The sequence below is a fragment of the Bos grunniens genome, chromosome 2 (genome assembly GCF_055505025.1).
Source record: "Bos grunniens cultivar Pamir isolate PY7600 chromosome 2, Bosgru_T2T1.0, whole genome shotgun sequence".
NCBI classification, from domain to species: Eukaryota; Metazoa; Chordata; class Mammalia; order Artiodactyla; family Bovidae; genus Bos; species Bos grunniens.
In genome coordinates this window covers 44,950,070-44,976,200 of record NC_141166.1, presented here as the reverse complement: position 1 = coordinate 44,976,200, position 26,131 = coordinate 44,950,070, and the positions used below count along the sequence as shown (strand labels likewise).

At 41.4% G+C, this 26,131-nt stretch overlaps 1 protein-coding gene across 1 annotated transcript in view; it reads left to right on the top strand.

Moving 5' to 3' along the window:
* Positions 1-4,999: 4,999 nt before the first annotated feature.
* The window catches only part of CD28 (CD28 molecule), an 81,541-nt gene continuing 60,409 nt past the window's right edge, over positions 5,000-26,131 (top strand). The window contains exon 1 of the mRNA XM_086344621.1: positions 5,000-5,157. The gene's annotated coding sequence lies outside the window, so the exon portion shown is untranslated. The remainder of the gene's footprint in view (positions 5,158-26,131) is intronic.

Below are 26,131 nucleotides of genomic sequence, written 5' to 3'. Positions count from 1 at the left end.
TCCAGTATTTTTGCCTGGGAAAATCCTGTGGACAGAGGAGCCTGGCAGGCTGTGTATGATCCATAGGGTTGCAGAGCTGGACACAACTGAGTGACTGAGCACAAGCACGCATGGGGATACAGCATTCACAATTACCTGGAAAGAGAAGGAAGGTAGTATTCAGATACTAGCTTTTGGATTATTTTGAAAACAAACCACTTATCCTTTGCGTAAGCTCATAGTTGTTTACCATTTAAATTCAATTATTAACAAAAGTTGGTTTGAAGGTATAGACATAAGTTAGATAAGTTCGTGATTTCTTGAGACAAGGTCCTGCCCCATTCAATTGATCTTGGCTAACACCAACTAAAATGCTCATAGGTTAACTTTATTTACCATGTCTTGATAATTTTTTTCCACTTCTTGTCACTGAGTTACATTTTCATTACATCTCAGCACATGACATCATCAAATCCACCTAACTGTATTTTAGAGATTGTTAACTGTGCTCTTTTAGTAATGACAGGAATGGAAGAAACTCCATTCTGTGTGTTATGCATTGAGAATAGTACAACTTCAAACCCTCAAGAGTACATTTGCTAGAGCTATAAATAAGATTAAACATAGAATATTAGCCATGAAAGAGGACTATACACAGGAGAAAACAAAAGCCCAAGGATCTTGGTGAAAATTGGATTCTTTCATCAGCCCATAATCTGAATCGTATAATCTAAAGTAAATGAAGTCCTTTATAGTATTGATTAGATGAGTCTATAACGGCGGCTCCCTTTGTTGCTTTGGTTTTGGAGATGTGTATTATAATGCCTGAAAGCTGGGAACATCTTTTGGACTCTCTTTTCCTTTAGTTTGTCCTTAGCGTGCTTGCATGCTAAGTCACTTCAGGCATGTCTTACTTGTTCGACCCCATGGGCTATAGCCTGCCAGACTCTTCTGTCCATGGAATTTTGCAGGAAGAGTATTGGAGTGGATTGCCATGCCCTCCTCCAGGGGATCTTCCTGACCCAGAGATTGAACCTATGTCTCCTGTGGCTTCTGCATTGCAGGTGGATTCTTTACCATTGAGCCACCAGGGAAGCCCTTATAAACACAGAATCACTGGTAAAGAAAGAAGTAAGTGTACCAAATATTTTTATCAGTTACTTGGGCTTTTCAGCAAGATGCCAGTTTTCAAGTCAGCAAAATTGCCTTAGAAAGACCGTCAAAATTAGTGATATTTAATTTCTTGTTTCCTCCAAAGTGGACATAAATAAATGTTTTCCCTGCTTTAATGCAGACTGTCTTTCTGCATTAAAGAATGAGAGTGCCAAGGCCAACCCCACATCCATTGTCTTTGATATGGTTGTAGTTTTCTGATGATGATAAACCCACAAAGCAAGTTTGACTCTATGATCTGACAGAAAAGGTTTTGTTCAAAATGAATTATGATTACTTCAATAGAAATATATTTTGAAATGTTATTTCTGGAATGTGTCATATTGTGATATCTAAGTCTAGAAGGAGATATATTCCTCCTTCCCCCAATTAAATCATCCTGATACCCGAGAAATGTTAACATTTTGGTAAACATTCCTTCTAATGTCTCTATGTATTTATTTTGTCCATATATGTCTGTGTGTGTATTTATGTAAATGATACAATATTCTGTTGTGCCCTGTTTTTTTACTCAGTGATCTGTCATGGAGATTTTCTTTCCTTTAGTAAGTTTCAAATTCCTTTTAACAGCTACATAACTGCCCAGTGTATGGACATATCAGAATTCAATTCCCAAATAATGGATATTAGATTGTTTCTAAAGTGAAATGTTAGTTGTTCAATCATGTCTGACTCTTTGTGACCCCATGGACTGTAGCTTACCAGGCTCCTCTGTTCATGAAATTCTCCATACTAGAATACTGGAATGGGTAGCCATTCCCTTCTCCAGGGGATTTTCCCAACCCAGGAATTGAACCCGGGTCTCCTGTATTGTAGGCAGATTCTGAGGCTCAGCTGGTAAAGAATCTGCCTGCAATGCAGGAGACCTGAGTTCAATCCCTGGGTTGGGAAGATCCCTTGGAGAAGGGAATGGCTACCCACTCCAGTATTCTGGCCTGGAGAATACAGTCCATGAGGTCTCAAAGAGTCGGACACGACTGAGCAACTGTCATTTTCACTTCTTTACCATCTGAGCCACTTGGGAAGCCCCAGGGTGTTTCTAGTTTATGATTATAATAAGCAAGCGCTGAGTTAACAGTCTTGTATCCTTATCTGAAGAACTTACCAGTAGAGTAGACGAATTCCCAGAAGTCTGATCTATGTCATTCATTTGCTTTCCAAAAACTTTTTTTATCAATTTTCATTTCTACCAACAGCATTGGAGAATATGGTAGCAGATCCTTCAGCTCACTGACCTGAAAGTCTTCAAATATTCAGTCCTAATAAACATTAATTTTGGCAGACAGGTGTCAAGTGTTCTTACTGAGTAGATCAAAACAGACGTGACATTAACAATTAAGAAGTCTTTCCAACTGTTTGCCAAGCTGTCAGAAAAAAGTTTCTTTTCCACACTCCTACACACAATACTTTGTATATCGCTCTCTTGAAACATATTTGATTTTGTCTTATGTTCTTAGGTGTCTTTCCAATTAAAATATTAGTTCCCTGAAGACAAGAATTGTCCTGCAACCCTGCAAGGATCTTGTAAACTGTGCCTGTCTGTCCCACAATAAACTTTGTGGATGAACAACCACAAAATTTTCCGTTTGCTTCTCCCTCATTTAGCAGCTTCCACCTCCTTCTTTTCCTTTGGCTTTTGAATATAAGAGTAATATTTGCCCAGGGCAAACAGACTTGGAGCTTCAGAGGTGGTATTGTGTAATGGATGTTCAATCAGCCAATTTAACTTTTGGCTTTCTCATTTGTTAGCTCTATAACCCTGGGCAAATTGCGTAACTCTTCTAAATCCTAATTTTCTTCTCTGTAAAATGAAGATAATATTTGACTTCAAAAAGTACAGATTAAAGGAGATCGTGTTTTAAAACCTTTAGCATGGTGCCTAGTATAATACTTAATAAATAGTAGCTGTAACTGTTATTTCCTCAAAGGAACAGATGTACTAAAAAAAAAAAAAAAAAAGCCAAAGCCCTACCCGCCAAACAAAACACAATGTCATTGGCTATTTCTGTCTTCTACTCTAGTGGGCACATTAACTTCTGGATTGGCTACCAGAACCTAGAAGTTAATGTTGATTTGGTCTGAGATGCTTAACAAAATCAATCTAAAACATATTTGTAGATAAAAATTAGGTTTTTGTTTTTCAAAACTAAAAGAGGTGTTTATTGAAATAAGGGAAGAATAGGATTGGACCAAGTAAAAGTAAATATTGAGTATTTTATTTGATTAAAAACTGAGTTTAGATAGTCTCTAGCCTTAAGTACCTCATTATACAATTCCAGGGAATTTTAAAAAAAAAATGTGAAAGTTGAACTATTGTGATCTTTGTTCTTTCTTAACTAGCAACTGACCTTTTGTAATGACAACAGTCTGTAATCTTTTTTGCACTCGGACCGTTTTGGGTTTTCACCAGGCTTGCCTCACTATAGTTGAGCTTATGTATCTGAGCTTATTTTCCATGTAACCATTGAGTCTTACAAATGTGGGAACATCTTGTAGATCTGCTCATTAAAGTGTTGATCAGGTTTCTGTATTTGCTGCTAGAGGTGGCTCAGAAAAATTTAGCATCACCCATGTGTCATATTTTCAATATTTTCTTCCCTTCACCTGAACTTCTTGTATGTTAAGCTGATAATAAACAATGAGTGCTCTTTAAAAAAAAAATCTATGGCATCAAAGGTGGCAACATCTTCTGCACATAATAAGTATTCGCAAATCTTTTCAAAGATAGCTCTCTTTGAAAAGCAGAATTTAAAAAAAAGATGAGTAAAATATATACATGAGACCAAGTGCATATCCTCTTCTATGGAAGCAAAGACACACTTCTCCCCCTTCCTCTAAGGAAGCCAAATCCTGATTCATTTTTCGTTCAAGACTCAGCAGAAACACAATGCTTCGTTTTGTAGAGGCTTATTACAACACAGTGACAGCACTATAATTTCCTTCAGGGCAAAGGGCTTCACTTGGCTTTAGGCCAGCTAAGCTCCGTGTCATTTAGCACTTCTATAGCTTCTGACAGAGGCGACTACCCTCACGTTTGTGCGTTCTATATTCCTTTAGGAAGCATTTTTTAAAACGTTGTTTTAATAGCAACTCTTTAGAGGCAGCAGTTAGATTATGTACGTGCCAGATTTCTTTTCCTTTATGCGGACATTCAGATAGTCCATAAACCATTGCAAGTGACCGTACCTCCCACTTCTTCTGAGGCCAAAGCAGTCTTAAAATGTTTGGCATGCAGGGGGCCTTTTGTCAAAGGAAACCTGTAATTGTAAAATTCCTCCTTGGTCTCATTGTTCACGTAGACCTATATAGAGTTCCCTTGTCTTTTTCTGGTTATGCTATGTGGTCAGTCTTGACTTTGTTTTGAAGAAGTTATAGACAGTTAAGTAAACATCTTATGGAAATAGCTAAGATCTAAAGCTAGGAACACTTCATATTTTTTGTCTCTATTAAAAAAAAAAAAAGGCATATTTTTTTCTCAGAAGCCTGTGACCCTACCCCGCCCCATGCCTTGTTATCACTGTGGACTTTTGCCTCAGGAGACTATGTCTCTACATAAAAGTTGTGTAATCCTTATTTCCTGAATGGGACCTACCTAAGTGCTTACACTAATAGTCACCTCCCACGTGGACAGGCACGGTGGCTGCTGTGTGAGGGGAGGGGACATTCCAGAGGCATGAGGGGAGGAGTCCACAGAGGCAGGCACAGCTGTGGAGCAGGTCTCTGATCCAACAGCAAAGCTGAGTCCAGCCAATTAGAGACATTGCATTCTCTGTTAGCAATCCTGCATGACATGACAAGCATGCTGAGACTGCTTCCAGAGATTTCCCTCCTTCTGGCTTAGATTGGGGGTGGGATGAGGATAGGAAACAAGAAGTCTAAAGGGAAAAACAAATGATCTGTTTCTTCATTTATTGACTACAAGCTCAAACATTGACTAGGTGCTCTTTGTTGGGCCAGGATTTGACATGTAATCTCTTTCTTAATTCTCATAATACCGTCAAACAGGTAAGTTTTAATCTTCATCTAGCAGTGGAGGAAACTGAGCCTTTGGAGAGGCTGAGAAACTTGTTCAAGGTCGCACAGGAAGAGGCAAAGCTGGGACAGTGTGCTGCCAGGAGGCCAAGCATGTGCTCTTAACCACTGTGCTACACTGCCTCCCTGTGTTAGAACATCTTTTCTCCCCAGCATGGTGGAAGCTAAGTAGAAGATAAGAAGTCTGCTAGGTGGTAGATATCAGCAGGCACTATTTCTTTGTCATTGTATTAATATTATATTATTATAGTTCAGCATGTTAAATGGTTTTATTTATACAAAACAACTGAGAAACTTAAATTGGCTTGAGCAAATGTAATTTGAGCTGTTTGTGATTATAGAATGCGATGATCATGATGGCTGTCTGTTGGCCTCTGTCTGTCTCTGATTTTCTGAAGTGAGCTTTTGTTTGGCAGGAACAGTTGTTAGGGAGCAATACCAGCTGCAAGGGAACAATTCCTGACATTACCTCCTCCCCACTCTCTGTCTTTCCTCCTCACAACCTCCGGTCCTGGCAAGTTTACTGTGGGACAGATACAGTTTACAAGATCCTTGCAGGGCTGCAGGACAATTCTTACCTTCAGGGAACTAATATTTTAGTTGAAAAGACACCTAAGAATATAAGTCAAAATCAAATATGTTGCAATAGAGCAATATATAAAGTATTGTGTGTAGGAGTGTGGAAAAGAAATTTTTCCACAAGTACTCTTATTTTGAATGGATATTGCCAGGGACGGGAAACTCTCATACTTATTTCTCTCGTACAGTTTACTGAAGCCAAACCTTCTTCAAAAGAGGACCCAGCATTGTATCTGGCTCAGGGGAGAAACTTCAGGGGAGGAAAAATCTGTCTATGCTATTCAGTTGGAAGCTATTTAGTTGGAAGAGAGACAGAAGGAGGAGAACACTTTGGGAGTTTTGAGCACTCTGATGTTCACAGTCTTCTATTTTTGGCACCCTGAAGGAGATCTCAAAGCAGAAACTGGAATTCAGAGAACTTCTGAGATCATACAATGATCTCTGTTGGTGGCATTAGATTTAGGGTTGGTCTAATTTCCTTATATGAGTTTGAACAAACTCCAGGAGATGATGGACAGGGAAGCCTGGTGTGCTGCAGTCCATGGGGTTGTGAAGAGTTGGATATGACTTAATGACTGAACAACAACAAATTTACTTTGACTACTCAGTTCTGAAAATGGCCTCTGGGGTGCAGAATCCATCCTTAAATTAAGCCTTCTCCTAACTCCATATTTCCTGCAAGGGAATATGTTTGGATAATCAAGATCAGATAACCATACAGATAGCCAAGATCTGTGTGTATTCCCCAGGTCTTGCACAAAAGCTTAAAGCTTTCTGTTATCCTGGAGGTTCTCAGTCTTCCACGTTTGTAGCATGCTTTCAAGTGCTGGAATTATTGGTAACACAAATGAAGGGCTTCAAAGAATAAAATCTATACCACCATCCACATAATAATAAAACAGTATCTCATGGTGTTCATAAAAATAACTACAGCAGGTCACAGCTTGTGTGCTTGCCTTTCTGTACCATGTCTAGGTTCAAGGACAGCTGTTTACTGCCCTTACTGTGATGTCTAATATGTTTATGGAAAAAACTATTTACATGTTTTAAAAAACATACAATCTTTCTTTGTTGCTGGTCTGCTATTACTCTTTGCAAGATAAATCTTGATTTCTTAGTGACAGTATGTATACTCAGTTGCATCAAAGATCAATTTTTTTTCCCCAAAATTTGGTGAAGGGTCAATTTCTGGGGTGCCATAGCATAATGTTTAGAAACCATTGCCTTATATACTTGAAAAATAAATCACAGTAAAAGGAAGAACAGAATAAAAAACCGAAAATACATCTGGAGGGAGCTTGCCCAAATGGCCCTACATTGGCATCTGAAAGCAGACCTTTATCCTTCTCTGGGTGGGGTGACAATGCTTTTCATGGTAGTGACACTGAGTTGACTGCTCTGGGAGACATTTAGACATGAGTTAGCTTGGTAGAGTCTGGATAATGAGCCAAGAATTTCAAAGGATTCTCATAGTTTGATGATTTAGAGGTGGATATGTGGAAAACAGTATTAAATATATATACTTAAAAGTTGTCACTTGTTTGGTATTAAAGGATCAGGTTGACAAGTGCCTGGCATGCATTTAGAGAAGCTTGTGGTATTATCACTCCGTGTTCAAAGTTCCCCAAGTGATTCAAAGGAGATTAGGCAAGTTTATTTTATTCATATGCACATAATTTAGGAATTCAGCTGAAAAACTTTCTTTCCCTTTTCTTAAAGCAAATATTTTAAGTCGATCCCTTTTAAATACTGAAGAATTCATTCCTCAGCTTCCTTAGTATCATGCTGCTGCTGCTGCTGCCAAGTCACTTCAGTTGTGTCAGACTCTGTGCAACCTCATAGACAGCAGCCCACCAGGCTCCCCCGTCCCTGGGATTCTCCAGGCAAGAACACTGGAGTGGGTTGCCATTTCTTTCTCCAATGCATGAAAGTGAAAAGTGAAAGTGAAGTCGTTCAGTTGTGTCTGACTCTTAGCAGCCTCATGGACTGCAGCCTACCAGCCTCCTCCATCCATGGGATTTTCCAGGCAAGAGTACTGGAGTGGGGTGCCATTGCCTTCTCCGTCTTAGTGTCACAGGCAAATGTAATTCTAAGTAGTTTTGAGAAATAGGCCAGAAAGAGAAGGGATGAACAAAACCCAGCATATGTCAGAGTTAACCTGTGCCTAGCACTTATATGGTGTGTGGCTGGACCAAAGCTACCTGGTTCAAACATTTGTTGATAGTCTGCCATGTACTGAGTCTAAATTTTAAACTCTGGGGATATAACAGTAAGGCAGATAAGTTTGCATTGTCCCTGATCTTAAATTTTACTAGAAGGGATGAATAATAAGCAAGTATAAGACATGGTAGAAAAGGAGGAACAGAGAGTCATGGGTGGAAAGGGAGACACCAGGGCTAATTCATAATGGGCAGTTAGGGATGGACTGCCAATAAGGTGATGTTTGAACAGAGAACTGGTGAACCATGTGGGTATCTGTGCCAACTGTATTCCAGGCTTGTTGTTGCTGCTGTTCTGTTGCTAAGTTGTGTCCAATGCTTGGTGAACCCATGGACTGCCACATGCTAGGCTACCCTGTCCTTCCTTATCTCCCAGAGTTTGCTCAAACTCATGCCCATTGATTTGGTGATGCCATCCAACCATCTCATTTTCTGTTGCCCCCTTTTTATCCTGCCCTTAATCTTTCCCAGCATCAGGGTCTTTTCCAATGAGTCGGCTCTTTGCATCAAGTGGCCAAAGTATTGGAGCTTCAGCTTCAGCATCAGTCCTTCCAATGTCTATTCAAGGTATTCCAGGCTGAACGTCAAAGGCAAGGAAGCAGAGGTGGCAGCATGACTGGCAAGCTCAAGAATAGCAAGAAGAACACTGTGACTGTTTCAGAGTGAGCCGGGATGACACTGGTTAGGTGATAAGATGGAGGGTATGGGGAGAATCACGTTGGTCCTTATTATAGATCACTGTAGGACTTGGCTTTTATTCTGAGTGAGAGAAATCCACTGGAGAGTTTTAAGCAGGGGAGTGACATCATCAGGCTTCTATTTTGGTTGCTTTGTGGGAGATATGGTGGCAGGGAGAGTGGGTAGGAGGCTATTTTGATAATCCAGGTGGGAGATGATGGTGGCCTGGACCCGGATGGTAGTGGTGGTAGTGGTGAGAAGTGGTCAGACTCTGGATGGATTTTAAAGATAGAACTGACATGACTTGCTCCCAATGAACGTGGAGTGTGAAAGAAAGAGACAAAGATGACTCCAGGGTCTTTGCCACTTGAAGCCCAGGGAAAATTTACTCCCCCGGGCAGGACTTCTAGATGTGAATTGTGGGTGGGAATGTGGGTGGGACAGGAGCGAGGGGACAAGAAGGCAGGATATACTCAGAATGGGGATTTAGGCAGCCTGTTTCTCAGTGCCAAATTACAAACAGCTTTGGCTCAACCTGCCCCTTCAGTCCCCAGAGTCTGTAATGATGTTTGGGAAACCTCAAACCCAAACCAGAGCATTTTCCCCTGCAATTCTGAAGGCAGTTCTGGTTACTCCTCCTCAAGAATGAGGAAGGGTAGAGAGGAGGGTATAGAGGGAACATTGTTTAAACACCTGGAGGGCAGACTAAGAAGTCTTTTCTCTGGAAGAATGAGGAACAGTTCAAAATTTGCAAAATTATGAAGGGCAGGGGGAAAAAAACACAGATTTTTTTTCACCATTCCTTTCAACATTAAAATTTGTCTGGTTAAGCTTAAAGAGTTGGTATTTAGGCAGTGAAAAGGAACTGTTATTTTGCACAGTAGATAATAAATAAATAGAACTATACTCCAAGGATGATACAGTTTGAAAATATAGAATTGAAAAGAGTTTAGAAAATTCAATGATGGTGTATATGGCTCAGACGGTAAAGCGTCTGCCTGCGATACAGGAGACCTGGGTTCGATCCCTGGGTTGGGAAGATCCCCTGGAGGAGGAAATGGCAACCCACTCTAGTACTCTTGCCTGGAAAATCCCAAGGACGGAGGAGCCTGGTAGGCTACAGTCCATGGGGTCGCAAAGAGTCGGACACGACTGAGCAACTTCACTTCACTTCACTTCATACAAACTAGGGATTCAGTTTTACTTTACCAAAATTTTTTGAGTATGTGTTTGTGTTTATTATACTAACTACTATTTGAGATATAGTAATAAGTAAAATACAAACCCTTTGCTCAAGAGATTATAATCAACTGTAATCAATCAGTTGAAGCTGAAGCTCCAATACTTTGGCCACTTGATGTGAAGAGCTTTGACTCACTGGAAAAGACCCTGATGCTGGGAAAGATTGAGGGTAGGAAAAGCAGGTGACAGATGGTGAGATGTTTGGATGGCATCATCGACTCTTCGGACATGAGTTTGAGCAAACTCTGGGAGATAGAGAAGAAGCCTGGTGTGCTGCAGTCCATGGGGTTGCAAAGAGTTGGACATGACTTAGCAACTGAATAACAGCCACCCACTACCCCAACATACTTCATGTCCCTCCAAGCAACTGATTCCTGAATTCCTAAAGTGGGACGTGGTCTCTCATGCCTTTCTATATTCTTTATCTGTTTCGGAAAAACACTTCATGCCCCTCTCTACCTGGATAGCTATCCTGCTGTCAAAGCTCAGTTCAACTTAGCTACTCCTGTGGAAAGTCATCCTAATGCCCCAGGCTGGATGATGTGCTTCTTCCCTGTGCCAGGGAGACTAGCTCTAGCACACACTGGTAAGTTAATTAAAAACATTCCTTTACCTTAATGTAACAGAGTTCTAAGTCCTGTAAAGAAAGGAGAAATATTAAGAAAACTGAGAAGGCTTCATAGAAAAAGCAGTAGTTGAAATGCTCCTTATGGATGGAGAGGGATTCAGAGGTGGGGAACATGTCAGGCAGAAGTTATAGTCATGAACAATGGCAAAGCAGTACTCTGGTGGTTCATTTGTCCAGGAGCATTGTAGTGGAGAATTCGTAAGCTGTTGCACTGGGACAGGTTGGAGAAGGAAATGGCAACCCACTCCAGTATTCTTGCCTGGAGAATCCCATGGACAAAGGAGCCTGGTGGGCTACAGTCCTTGGTGTTGCAAAGAGTTGGACACGATTGAGCGACTAAGCACATGGGACAGGACCATTTTCTGAGGGCTTAAATAGCATGTTAAAATATTTGCCCCATTTTGTATGGGAATGTTAACATAAAGTCATATTTCAATGGGTTACTTTGGAAGCAGAGTGTACAGTATATTGGGGGTCAGAAGAGAGGGAGGGACTGGATACGTGGAACCATCTCTGGGTTTCTGGAATAATCCAGAAAAAAGGCAGTGGTGATAGTGGGAACGTGTATGAATATATAGGACTAAATGTGGAAGTTGGAAAAGAGGAGATAATTGAAGATGACTCAGATTTCTCTCCTAGTATCTAGGAAGGAGGAGCAGGCTTAGCAGAATATTAAGTCCAGTTTGGACACATTGGGTTTGAGATGCATGTAGGTGGACATCTCTAGCAAGCACTGAGAAATATGGACCTGGGAATCAGATCAGAACTGGCGCATTTGGGAATCTTTTGTCTATAAAGGATCATCAGAAGTACAAAGTCCAGGAAGATGAGAGGCTCCAGTCAGATCCACTGGATCTGAGCAAGAAGAGAACATAGAGCCTGCAAGGGAGATAGAGACAGAAGGAGAAACTAGAGCCAGATGAGAGGACATATTGGACGAGGCAAAATGGGAGCCTAGACTGGGATGGTACCAATTTCAGGTCAGAAGAGAAGCCAATGAGAATGAGGACTAAGAAGGCAGGAGTGAAACTGATCATTAGTTTCACTAGTAGGATGATGGTGGGTCTTCCCAGGCAGTGCTAATGGTAAAGCACCTGCCTGCCAATGCAAGAGACATAAGAAATTTGAGTTTGATCGCCGGGTGGGGAAGATCCCCTGGAAGAGGGTATGGCAACCCACTCCAGTATTCTTTCCTGGAGAATCCCATGGACAGAGGATCCTGGTGGGCTAAGTCCATAAGGTCACAAAGAGCTGGACATGACTGAAGTGACTGAGCACTCACACATGCAGGAGGTCGGTGTCTTTGAGGAAAAAAAAAATGCCTTGGTTTATAGTTATGGGTTCTGAAAAATTGCAGAGATTGAGGTGGGATAAATGAGGAAGTTGAGGCAGGGGGGCATAGATTCCAAGAGATGTGATGAGAGATGAAATAGGAGTTGAGGATTAAGGTAAGACATTTATGATTTCAGCATTGGTATAGAAACATGGGTTAGGGTGGGATGGGGTTGGAATAAGGGATGGTTTAGAAGCTCCCAGAGGAAATGGGAAAAAGAACTGAGAGCACATTAGGGGAGATTGCCTTTCATAGGGGGACTGCACCCTTTTTTTTTCTAACATGGCAAATAGAAGAGGAGCATTTATTCTTTACCATAATGGGGAACAACCTTGGCTTCATACAGTCCATATTTGAACTGTACTCACAGAGATAACATATCCTCACTAGATGATCAACAACTTGACATTGTCTGGCAATTGTCGTTTCTTAACTTTTCTTAGAAGTCAAAAGCATTTAAAAAATGAAATGTGAGTATGTTAGTCTCTTCAAAACCCCACTTAAAAAAAAATATGACCAAGAAATGTTAAACTGCTGAGGTAAAACAAAAGCACATGGTTTTTTAAAGGGAAGGAAACCAAGCAGATGTTGTTTATCAAATGCCTATTTATCCATCTTTGTTTATGTCTCCAGAATTTGAGGGTAATGCGAATAGATAATAATTTTGGTGTAATGTTAGACAATCTTTATATGCTCTTTAGCTGATCATGCCTTCATTTTACTTTAGTATTTTGTAAAATAGAAAGATGTTTTCACAGGTAGTTTCAAAATTAGACCCTTAACTGTATATGTATTTACTTGCTTTATAATGAAGTGAAACACACATGAAAATATCTGTGCTAGAGTGGTAGATAATTTAAAAAATTATTCATCAAAATTCCCTTCAATGTGATTAGTACTTTTATGACCCCAAAATGTTGAGAATTGATCTTTGAACCAAGCCGTTATATAAGGAGCTGTTGAGGTGGGGTTTCTTATTGCTTTGTTGGTTTGGTTTACAGTAGTTCCAGTCCTCTGAGTCGGTTCTTAGAAGATCTTTTATTAGACTATTTGGGTGACTTTTTTTCACTGGGGGTGCCAGGATATGGATGGAATAAAAAGCCTAAGGGCAAACAAAGCTCTTGCATGTGGGTGGACATTCTCTCGAGTTGCTTTCATGTCGTTTGGCAGGAAGTGAACCGGCCACCCCCACCTCACGCTTCATCTCCTTTCCTTCTGCCCTTGCACGACTGTTGATGATGTTCGCTAAGGACAGGCTGCAGAATTGAGGGGTCCCTCGGAAGAAGGACTGCTTTGATCTCTGCTGGACCTCCCAGCAACCCTAATCCCTTGGGTCATGTCTCTTTTTGAGGATTTCCAGTTTGTGACGGTGTCTGGACAAGGGAGAAACACTGTGCCTGCTCTTTTGACTGTGGCGAGCTTGACTGTGTCCTAGTGCAGATCCCAGCACACCCTAGTGAAGCGGGAGCCTTACAAGCCTGAACTTCGGCTTGGGCAACTGAGAATGAAAGCATTTTTCTTTTGAACCATTTGTGCTTTATAAAACACCTCAAGGGAAATGATTTTAATACTGGAGCTCTAATAAAGAACACAAGAAAAATGTGGTTTCTTTGATGAAGAAAAATCTTGAGGCATAAAACAGATGATACAAGTAACCCTGTCTCCCTAAACACTGTTACTTAACCTGTATTTAATGCATTTAGGATTCTTTACAGATAAAGCATAATGTAAGCAAAAATAGCAGAGAAGGGAAAATGATAATTTCCCCCCTGTACTGTTTATAGACACTAAGATATGGAAATTCTTCCTTGAGTGTCTATAAGTCTTAATAAAAGTTCCAAGAAAATCTACTTTAAAATTAAAAGTTGGAGAAGATACTAAAGAGCTTTAGCTTCAAAGCTAAAGAGGAGAAGAATTCCACTTTCTGGGAATTCTCAGGGGCAGACAGCTAAATGGAGTATCACTTAGGTATCAAAGAAAAAATTGGTGTGTCACTCAAATGTAGCTCCATCTCTTGAAAGAGGGCATGGAAATTCACTCCAGTGTTCTTGCCTGGAGAGTCCCATGGACAGAAGAGCTTGGCGGACTACCGTCTATAGGGTCGCAGAGTTGGACATGACTAAAGTCATGTAGCACTTACGCTCCTATTTCCTCTAACTCTTTCTAAAAGCTGATTCTGAAACTAGGCTAGGGCTTCTGTCTTCTTTTCTGACAATTTCCAGGCCAAGTCTTTGTTTCCTCCTTTTGACCTTTTTCTCTTCTGCAGGCAACTAACGATTGTTGTTGTTTAGTTGCTAAGTCATCTCCAGCTCTGTGTGACCCCATGAGTTGCAGCCCATCAGGCTCCTCTGTCCATGGGATTTCCCAGGCAAGAGTACTGGAGTGGATTACCATTGCCTTCCCCAGGGGATCTCTGTTTCCACGTTTGGGGAGGTAAGACCTCAGTCATAAACCACATATTCACATCCTCTGACAGGATATGATCGCTAATAATCTAAAATCCAAGGTTTAGACTTGAAGTTCTGTTGGCTTTGGGGGATTCATCCTTGATATTTTGAACTTATTGTAAGTAACAGTTCATGTATATATACTATTGCACATATCTATTTGAGTCTATTTTGCCCCCTTTATTGCTGTAGTGAATCTCCATCATCCTCAGATAAAGCCCAAGTTCTTTTGAATGCCTGGAATCTCCTTTTCTGCATTCTTTGTCTGGTTGACCCTTCCTTTCTTTATGGGTTCAAACCATTAATCAATTACAGGCAAGGTCTTGGGGCTCAGGATGTAAGCAGTCACCCCAACTCTGCTCTTGTATCACTTAGCATATCATAATAAAGTCATCAGTCATTTACTGATTCATTGGTTTAGCAAATATTTATTGAGCATTTATTCTTATTAGGTTAGTACTGTGAGCTCCACCAGGCAGGGTTGTTTGTTATAAATAGATTTCAGTAAATGTTTGTTCAACTAAAATGGATATAATATTATTTTTAGCTTTAAAAAAGGCTTAATTGATTACTCATGAATGAAATTGTTGTTAGAGAGGCAATGTGATGTGGCTAAAAAAAAAGAACTCCTGTCCCTGGAGTTATAAGCAGACTAGATAAGTGCTGTGCTAAGTTGCTTCGATTTTGTCCAACTTTTTGAGACCCTATGGACTGTAGCCTGCCAGACTCCTCTGTCCATGGAATTCTCCAGGCAAGAATACTGGAGTGGGTTGCCATGTCCTTCTTCAGGGGATCCTCCTGATTCAGGGATTGAACCTGTGTCTCGTATGTCTATGTTGTTGTTCAGTCACCAAGTTGTGTCTGACTCACTGCGACCCTGTGAACTGCAGCACGCCAGGTTTCCCTGTCCTTCACTACCTCCCTGAGTTTGCTCAAAGTCATGTCCATTGAGTCAGTGATGCTATCAAATCATCTTATCCTCTGTCACTCCCTTCTCCTCTTTCCTTCAATCTTTCCCAGCATCAGGGTCTTTTCTAGCGAATCAGCACTTCGCATCAGATGGCCAAAGTATTGGAGCTTCAGCATCAGCCCTTCCAATGAATATTCAGGGTTGATTTCCTTTAGGAATGACTTTTTTTGAGCTCCTTCCCGTCCAAAGGACTCTTAAGAGTCTTCTCCAACGCCACAGTTCAAAACCTTCAGTGTTAGCATCGTTAGCAGTGTTAGCATTGATCAATCAATCTAAGTCCTTAGCATCAATTCTTCAGTGCTCAGCCTACTTTATGGTCTGTCACATCCATACGTGACCACCGGAAAGACCATAGCTTTGACTATATGGACTTCTGTTGGTGAAGTAATAGCTCTACTTTTTAGTATACTGTCTAGGTTTATAATAGCTTTTCTTACAAGGAGCAAATGTCTTTTCATTTCATACCGGCAGTCACCATCCGCAGTGATTTTGGAGCCCAAGAAAGTAAAATCTGTCTATCGGTGGTGGCTAAGAGCCTAGATTTCAGAACCAAACTATGTCCAAATCATGGCTCTTCTGCTTGCTACCTTTGTGACATTAGGTCAGTTTTCCAGTCTCCTTGTGTCTTATATGTGAGATGGAAATCACAATACTTGGTCCACAGGGTTATTAAGAGGATTAAATGAGGAAGGTACAATGAGGAATTGTCTCAATGAGGCGAAATTAAATGAATAAGGAGTGGATTGTAAACTCCACAGTGTTATTTATTTATTTAGATTACTAATTTGCTCAGTTTCATCCTTGGTTGCTTCTTGATGAAAGTGAAAGTGAAAGTGGAGAGTGAAAAAGTCGGCTTAAAGCTCAACATTCAGAAAACTAAGATCATGGCATCTGGTCCCATCACTTCATGAGAAATAGATGGGGAAACAGTGGCAACATGTCAGACTTTATTTTTGGAGCTCCAAAATCACTGCAGATGGTGACTGCAGCCATGAAATTAAAAGACGCTTACTCCTTGGAAGAAAAGTTATGACCAACCTAGATAGCATATTCAAAAGCAGAGACATTAGTTTGCCAACTAAGGTCCGTCTAGTCAAGGCTATGGTTTTTCCTGTGGTCAGGTGTGGATGTGAGAGTTGGACTGTGAAGAAGGCTCAGCACTGAAGAATTGATGCTTTTGAACTGTGGTGTTGGAGAAGACTCTTGAGAGTCCCTTGGACTGCAAGGAGATCCGACCAGTCCATTCTGAAGGAGATCAGCCCTGGGATTTCTTTGGAAGGAATGATGCTGAAGCTGAAACCCCAGTGCTTTGGCCACCTCATTCGAAGAGTTGACTCATTGGAAAAGACTCTGATGCTGGGAGGGATTGGGGGCAGGAGGAGAAGGGGACGACAGAGGATGAGATGGCTGGATGGCATCACTGACTTGATGGATGTGAGTCTGAGTGAACTCCAGGAGTTGCTGATGGACAGGGAGGCCTGGCGTGCTGCAATTCATGGGGTTGCAAAGAGTTAGACACGACTGAGCGACTGAACTGAACTGAATTGAACTGTGCTTCTCAAGCTTTAATGTATATACAAAGTATTTGGGGATTTTGTTAAAGTACAATTTCTGATTCTGTAGGTCTAGGATGGGGCCTAATATTATGGATTTCTAACATGCTCCCAGGCATGCTGATGCCCTAGTTCACAAACCACACTTTGGTCTAGTCTAGAGCAGTGGTTCTCAAACTTTACTATGCACCAGAATCTCCTGGAGGGCTTGTTAAAACATGACTGCTGGTTCTCACTTGCAGAGTTTCTGCTTCAGTAGGGCTTAGGTGGGGCTTGATAATTTCCATTTCCAACCAGCTCCCAGGTGAAGCTGATGATGCTGATGGGAACTTCACATTTGCAGAACCACTGATCCAGAAAACAGAAGATTGTTTTATTTAGAGAGCAAATTTCTTTGCTATGCTACAGGAAACAGGAATTGGAGACTTGAGATTTAGGTTCTGACTCTTAGATTTTAGTTCTGGTACCTAAAAACAGTTTGTATTATTTTTAAACAATAATTGGCACTGTGTTCTTATGGCTTTGTCTTATCCAAGGCCTGCCAAAGCTGTAGCTATAATAATCTAATCCTAACCTAGGACCCCTGACAAAGATTTCCCTGAGAGCCAATGAGATTTTGGCTCATGATCAAATGTCCTCTTCCTCAGATGAAGGTGGAAAAGAGAGGAAAATATTTCAGGAAGGTTTCCATTAGACATTGTGAACACAGGCCCATGTTTTGATAGCTTTTGCCATAGAAAATGAATCACTCAGATAATGGATTCTCATCATGGACTTAATAAGGAGGGTTGGTACACCTGAAGGACAGGCCTGGTTTATATGGTTACCCAGGAATTTATTCCTAGTAAATCACTGAAAAAGAGACAGGGGTAGTGGTCAAACCTTTTCCTAATTAAGGCAAAAATTAGAAAGATGCAATATCAAAATACACTGAACTAAATCTTTATGTTTGTTGGTACTCTAGCTCTTTTGAGTGGAGATAGTTCATGGCATCTGGTCCCATCAGTTAATGGCAAATAGATGGGGAAGCAGCTACAGACTTTATTTTTTGGGGCTCTAAAATCACTGCAGATGGTAACTGCAGCCATGACATTAAAAGACACTTGCTCCTTGAAAGAAAAGTTATGACCAATCTAGACAGCATATTAAAAAGCAGAGGTTTTTAGGTCCCTGTAGTCAAAGCTATGGTTTTTCCAGTAGTCTTGTATGGATGTGAGAGTTGGACCATAAAGAAAGCTGAGTGCCAAAGAATTGATGCTTTTGAACTGTGGTGTTGGAGAAGACCCTTGGGAGTCCCTTGGACTGCAAAGAGATCCAACCAGTCCATCCTAAAGGAGATCAGTACTGAATATTCATTGGAAGGACCCATGCTAAAGCTGAACCTCCAATACTTTGGCCACCTGATGTGAAGAATTGACTCATTTGAAAAGACCCTGATGCTGGGAAAGACTGAAGGTGGGAGGAGAAGGGGACGACAGAGGATGAGATGGTTGGATGGCATCACGGACTCAATGGACATGAGTCTGAGTAAACTCTAGGAGTTGGTGATGGACCGGAAGGCCTGATGTGCTGCAGTCCATGGAGTCACAAAGAGTTGGACACAACTGAGTGACTGAACTGAACTGAGCTTTGGTTGTACGTTTTGGAAGATTAATTGCCTTCTTATGTCGCCTGGTACTATTAGGCCAAGCAAACTCTTAGTTAAAAGGAGAAACATAATATGCCCAGAAAACAAAATCATGCTTCCTTATTCTAAAGATGGACCAGTTGTTTATAGTCCACATTAATACAGCAGGTTGACTGTGTCAGGTTTTAGGTGCGGCACTCAGGATCTTCTGCAGGTCATTCAGGACCTTTTGTTGTGGTACATGGGCTAGTCCATGGGCTCTGGAGTGGCTTGTGAGGTCTTAGTTCCCCCACCAGGGATTGAACCTGCTTCTCCTGCATTGCAAGGTGGTTTCTTAACCACTGGACCACCAGGAATGTTCCAATGCTTATAAGCTTAAGAGAGATGAGGATTTACATAAATATTTGTACTGTAAGTGAACTAGAATATCTGATATATTAATCATACTACCAATGTAAGGAGGGAATGGAAAGGAACCAATGACACATTCTGCTTGAGGAAGCTGGGGAAGGCTTAAGGAGGATTTGAAACTTTAAAAACTAAAAACAGTTCATTAGATGGAGGCCTGTTGAGGGGCTTATAGCTACTGACTTAATACACTGAGCCTAGAATGAAAGTTTCCACTTACTGTGCCTTGTAAGCATTGTCTTATTTTCCTCAAGTCAGTGATGTACAATGCAGAAAAATAGAAGTGAACTTTACTAAAGGAAATGTGTGTTACATTTTGTTACATGAAAGGTCAGTGGTTGCCTAGATACTTGTTAGATTTCTGTGCCCTGATTGCTACAAGAGCTAATGAAGTTTTTTATTGTTGACCAGATGATTGGTTTTTCTCTTGGCACAACCGTAAAATAAGTTCAAGGCTGTCTATAGTTTAAAAGACTGAGAACTTCCTAAGACACACTTCAGCTCTGGAGTACATAATGGTGAATTAGTTCTTTATATCTTGCGGAGCCTCATAGATTATTCATAGTAAGAAAGTTGGGCTTCCCTGGTGGCTCAATGGTAAAGAATCCACCTGCCAGTGCAAGAGATGTGGGTTTGATCCCTGGGTCAGGAAGATTCCCCTGGAGAAGGAAATGGCAACCCACTCAGTATTCTTGCCGGGAAAATCCCATGGACAGAGGAGCCTGGTAGGCTACAGTCTATAGGATCACAAAGAGTTGGATGTGATTTAGTGACTAAACCAAAAAAAAAGAAGGTTGGACAAGATTTTTAAAAGAGAACTAATGGTCTGTTTAGATCTGAATTTAAATTGGATAGAAATCAAACTTGTTCTTTGCTCTCAGTGCTATCACACTTGCTTTGGGACCCCACTGGACTTTCATTTCCTTGATTGATTTATTTCTTCAGCGGTTAGGTTTCCTCCCTATCAGCAATTTTCTGGTGTAATTTCCTTAGGAGCCAGCCTAGACTCTGTAACCTAGCCTTTTGACCACTCTCAATTTGGGTCACTATAGTATCAGTTGGGTGGAGGAGGCAATGGCACCCCACTCCAGTACTCTTGCCTGGAAAATCTCATGGACGGAGGAGCCTCGTAGGCTGCAGTCCATGAGGTTGCTAAGAGTCAGGTACGACTAAGCGACTTCACTTTCACTTTTCACTTTCATGCGTTGGAGAAGGAAATGGCAACCCACTTCAGTATTCTTGCCTGGAGAACCCCAGGGACGGGGGAGCCTGGTGGGCTGCCGTCTATGGGGTTGCACACAGTCGTACACGACTGAAGTGACTTAACAGCAGCAGGAGCTGGGTGGGCTCCGTCTATGGGGTTGCACACAGTGGTACACGACTGAAGTGACTTAACAGCAGCAGCAGTATCAGTTGGAACTGGCCTTACGATCCTTCTCTGGTGTGTGCTCGGTTGCTTCAGTCGTGTCTGACTAAGCGACCCCATAGACTGTAGCCTGCCAGACTCCTCTGTCCATGGGATTCTCCAGGCAAGAATACTGGAGTGGGCTGCCATGCCCTCTTCCAGGAGATCTTCCTGATGCAGGAATCTAATCCACGTCTGTTATGTCTCCTGCATTGGCAGGCGGGTTCTTTACTACTAGTGTCACTGGGAAGCCCCCTGTCTCTGGTAAAGCTCAGCTATGTATTGTGCATTTTTGCAACATTTTGTTTGAGTGTTCATAATGGAGAGAGGACGAATGTTAGCTCAGTCTGCAGCTCCGGCTCTCATGTACTTCTCAAGACACTTCCCATTTATCATTTGCTGTCATCACCCTATGCAAATTTCTGTTGCTAATAGCAGCTCCATAGTGTTGTGTTTAATTACTTAATCCTGTCCTACACAACTTGCAGAAAGCTTTGACTTTGTTGACCACAGAGTCTTTAAAGCAATCTCTTCCCTTGACTTCTAAAACACCACAGTTTACTTACTACCTGTATTGATTTTCCTTTTCAGTTTTCTTCCAGGACTTCTCATGCTTACCCATTTCCTGTAATCAAGGGGACTTGGCCCTCAGTCTTATGTCTTTTCCCACTCTATATATCTTCACATGGTGATTTCATTAAAACTTCTGACTTCAATTATAATTTTATAAGCTTATGACTCCCAAATTTATTACCATTTTGGAAACATTAGCTGATATAGCTCAGTATTTCCTGTTACCCATTGGTATACCACTCATCAAAAGTAAAAACAAAACCCAAAATACATAGTGTCGCCAGTCTCAGAGAGAGGGACAAGACTCCAGTGAGGGAATGCTGCATGGTGTATCTAAGCAGACAAGTCTAGGACACCTGAATCTATGCTTCCCTGATTTGTCTCCAAAATAATTGTTTAGGACTACAAAACTGTGGGAGGCTGGCATGAGGAAGACTCTTCGAGATATTCTTTGGTCTACTTTAGAGGTTGGTGGCACTAGTGGTAAAGAATCTGCCTGCCAGTGCAGGAGATGCAAGAGATGCGGGTTTGATCCCTGGATCAGGAAGATCCCCTGGAGGAGGAAATGGCAACCCACTATAGTATTCTTGCATGGGAAATTCCATGGACAGAGGAGCCTAGTGGGCTACAGTCCATGGGGTTGTAAAGAGTCAGACACGAGTGAGCATGCATGCACGCATTATTACAGGTGAGTAGTAAGTGGCAGAGCTAGTACTAGAACCCAGATCATCCAGAGATGCTCTACTTGCTCCGTCTCAGGACCTAGTAACGTGGTTCACTTCCTCTAAATCCGAGTTAGTGTAACATAAGGATATCAAGAGAAATCCCTTTTTCTAGATGGAATAATAAATAATAGGTGATGTCAGGAGTTTTCAGTTGTATTAATTGTTACAGTTGGTACATGATATAATATCTTCTCACATGTCACAACTTTAATAGCAATGTATACATATGTGTCAGAGAAGGCAATGGCACCCCACTCCAGTACTCTTGCCTGGAAAATCCCATGGACAGAGGAGCCTAGTAGGCTGCAGTCCATGTGGTCGCTGGGAGTCGGACACGACTGAGCGACTTCACGTTCACTTTTCACTTTCATGCATTGGAGAAGGAAATGGCAACCCACTCCAGTGTTCTTGCCTGGAGAATCCCAGGGATGGCAGAGCCTGGTAGGAGGCCGTGTATGGGGTCATACAGAGTCGGACACGACTGAAGCGACTTAGCAGTATACATATGTGTATGGCTTCCCTCATAGCTCAGTTGGTTAAGAATCCACCTGCAATGCAGGAGACCCTGGTTTGATTCCTGGATTGGAAGATCCACTGGAGAAGGGATAGGCTACCCACTCCAGGATTCTTGGAGTTTCCTTTTGGTTCAGCTGGTAAAGAATCCACCTGTAATGCGGGAGGCCTGGGTTCGATCCCTGGGTTGGGAAGATCCCCTGGAGAAGGGAAAGGCTACCCACTCCAGTATTCTGGCCTGGAGAGTTCCATGGACTATATAGTCCACGGGGTCGCAAAGAGTTAGACATGACTGAGTGACTATCAATATCACTTTCGTTTCATATATGTGTGAAAAAGACACTATTAACAGAAACTTTGAAACTTTCTATTCTAATTATATGTCCGCTTTTAGCCAATATTTATGAAGGCCATTATCCCTCTTCAGTTACTATATTTCCCTGTTTCCCCCAAGGGTCATGTGAAAGACTGTGTAATTCAGAAGAGATATTTCTACACTGAGGAAAAAATACCTCATATTTAAATCCATTCAAGTCTCTTCCTGACATCTAGGCTGTATCTAGGACACATCTGGACATTTGGCAACATCCAAATTTGAGTTTTCTAGTTTTTAGCACAACATTTAATAAATAAAAGAATGAGGAACTTATACTAATCATTTTTTTAAAAAGGGAACAGCATTTCAGGGGAGCCTATACCCCTAAAGCACAACCTTTATTTCTTGCCATACATCAGACTTGCTGTGTGTTAGTGGAGGAGGCTGACGTTCAACGGGTGTGGTTTTTGAGGTTGCCACACAGCCTTGACATGACTTAAAATATCTCTCTCTGGTTGCCAGATGGCCCAAAGAAGCACCAGACACAGGCCTCATTGACCTCAGAACTTGGTGTCTTAGGACTGAAAGCTCTTTCAGAGTACTCCCTAACTTTCTGTTTTTAAATATCTGGAGACTTACACCAAGGTCTTGCTTCTCTTTACCTCCTACCTTCAGTCAAAGCAGAGGGTAAGAATTGATTTGGAGGAGCCCAGAAAATGAATGTCGACATTTTGCCACCCCCCCTAAGAGCACTAGCCTTTAACTGCTTTCAGGGAGAAAATCTCCCTTTTTCATTCTAAATCCTTTAGAAACTGTGTGAATAGAGGCTTAGAGAAACCCCAGGGGGAACCTCTTCTGAGAGTCTACAGGCCTTAACGTACCTGGTGAGGGCGGGGGAAGTAGCCTCATGTATACTCTTCAGTCCAATTCCCCACTGTGCATAGATGCAGAAAATGCAATTTGCTTCCAGTTATTGAATGATAATGTCTTGAAAATGAGAAAAACAACCATCTTGAAGGAAAAGGCAAAGAGCATAATTTAGGGAGGGGAATTGCCTTTTCTATTTATAGAATGGAAAAAGGAGATAAATTGGTCTGAAAAGAGAAAAAGAAATCTATTGCAAGGAATACTTTATTGATCAAACACTTATTGAGCACCTGTTATTTGACAGAGATAGTTCTAGACTCTGGATACATAATTATCAGTGGGCTAGCACACTTTTCTCTGGCCTCATGGGCTTCCCATTCATTCCGGTAGAAAGGACGACAGAAGACGATTCAGCGTGTCTGTGTGTGTGTGAGCGTGTGCACGTGCATTCGCATGTGTGCATGTGTGTGTAGGAATCCAAAGACATTCCTCTAAAGAAGTGATGTTTAAGCCAAGACCTGAAAGAGGTAGATGAACAAAGTCATCAGTTTAGTTTGGCTTCACTTTCAGTGCTCTAATTACAAAACAAGACAAAAATTCAGTTTTTTGATCTTTCATTTTCCTACTATTTGACAGTTGCCTGCCAGAGATACCATTCTAATTTCAAGAGGAGATAATTCGATTGCTATCTCTTTTTCCACCCTTTGCATAGACATCTATTATTTCTTATATAAGAAATATATTATTTCTTATACTGCTTATATTGCATTATTTCTTATATATGCTTTATATTGCCCCTTCATGCATCACAGCCTTGTCATGGTAAAGGGTCTTGTGTAACTCAGTGAAGTTATGAGCCATGCTGTGCATGGCCACCCAAGATAGACAGGTCAGAGTGGAGGATTCTGACCAAATATGGAATTCCAGCTGAGCTATTTAAAATCCTAAAAGATGATGCTGTTAAAGTGCTGCACTCAATATGTCACAAATTTAGAAAACTCAGCAGTGGCCACAGGACTGGAAAAGGTCAGTTTTAATTCCAATCTCAAAGAAGGGCAGTGCCAAAGAATATTCAGACTACCAGACAATTATGCTCATTTCCAGTACTAATAAGGATGAGCTCAAAATCCTTCATGCTAGGCTTCAGCAGTATGTGAACTGAGAACTTCCAGATGTACAAGCTGGGTTTAGAAAAAGCAGAGAAACCAAAGACCAAATTGCCAACATTCATTGGATCATAGAGAAAACAAGGGAATTCCAGAAAAACTTCTGCTTCGTTGTTCTTGCCTGGAAAATCCCAGGGACAGAAGAGCCCGGTGGGCTGCTGTCTATGGGGTCGCACAGAGTCAGACATGATTGAAGCGACTTATCAGCAGCAGTGGCTGCTTCATTGACAATGCAAAAGCCTTTGACTGTGTGGGTCACAACAAACTGCGAAAAACTCTTAAAAGATGGGAATACCAGACCACCTTACCTGTCTCCTGAGAAACCTATATGAGGGTCAAGAAGCAACAGTTAGAACATTACATGGAACATGACTGGTTCAAAATTGGGAAAGGAGTACGTCAAGGCTGTATATTGTCACCCTGCTTGTTTAGCTTATATGCAGAGTACATAATGCGAAATGCCAGGTTGGATAAAGCACAAGCTGGAATCAAGATTGCTGGGAGAAATATCAATAACCTCAGATATACAGGTGACACCACCCTTACGGCAGAAAGCAAAGAGGGACTAAACAGCCTCTTGGTGAGGGTGAAAGAGGAGAGTGAAAAATCTTAAACCTCAACATTCAAAAAACGAAGATCATAGCATCCAGTCCCATCACTTCATGGCAAACAGATTTTATTTTCTTTGCTTCCCAAATCTCTGCAGATGGTGACTGCAGCCACAAAATTAAAAGGTGCTTGATCCTTGAAAGAAAAGCTATGACAAACCTAAACATCATATTAAAAAGCAAAGACATCACTTTGCTGACAAAAGTCAGTGTAGTCAAAGCTATGGTTTTTCCAGTAGTCATGTATGGATGTGAGGGTTAGACCATAAAGCAGGCTGAGCACCAAAGAATTGATCCTTTTGAACTGTGGTGTTGGAGAAGACTCTTGAGAATCCCTTGGACACCAAGGAGATCAAACCAGTCAATCCTAAAGGAAATCAACCCTGAATATTCATTGGAAGGAGTGATGCTGAAGCTCCAATACTTTGGTCACCTGATGCAAAGAGCTGACTTGTTGAAAAGGCCCTGATGCTGGGAAAGATTGAAGGCGGGAAGAGAAGGGGACGACAGAGGATGGGATGGATAGATAGCATAACCAACTCAACGGACATGGATTTGAGCAAACTCCAGGAGATAGTGAAGGACAGAGAAGCCTGGTGTGCTGAAGTCCATGTCCAACAGAGTTGGATACGATTAGTGACTGAACACACATATCCCCTTTGGCAACCTTAACTGTGTTTTCTATGAGGGTTAATGTCTTAATAGTCTCTGTCTCTATAATGAGTAAATAAAGAAGTCAAGATGGATAAAGGAAAAGAACTATTTTCACAGCATCACCTTGCATTGAGAGAAGTATATAAAAATATCCTTCCTCCCATACAATTTTTAATCCTTAACAAATTTATTGAGCATCTACCGTGTGCAGGGCCTGTGTTTGTCATGCAGATATGATGGTCAGTAAAATGGACATTGTACTGGCTGTTGCGAAGTGTATAGTCTGATAGAGGAACATGGATAATAATCACTCGGGTATCTAATTCCTACGTCTATTGAAAGAGACAATGGAGGTAAAAACATGGAAATACAAGATTTTAGCTGAATATAGTGGTTAGGTTTTTGGATGCATCTCATGTTTTCTTCCCCTCTTCCT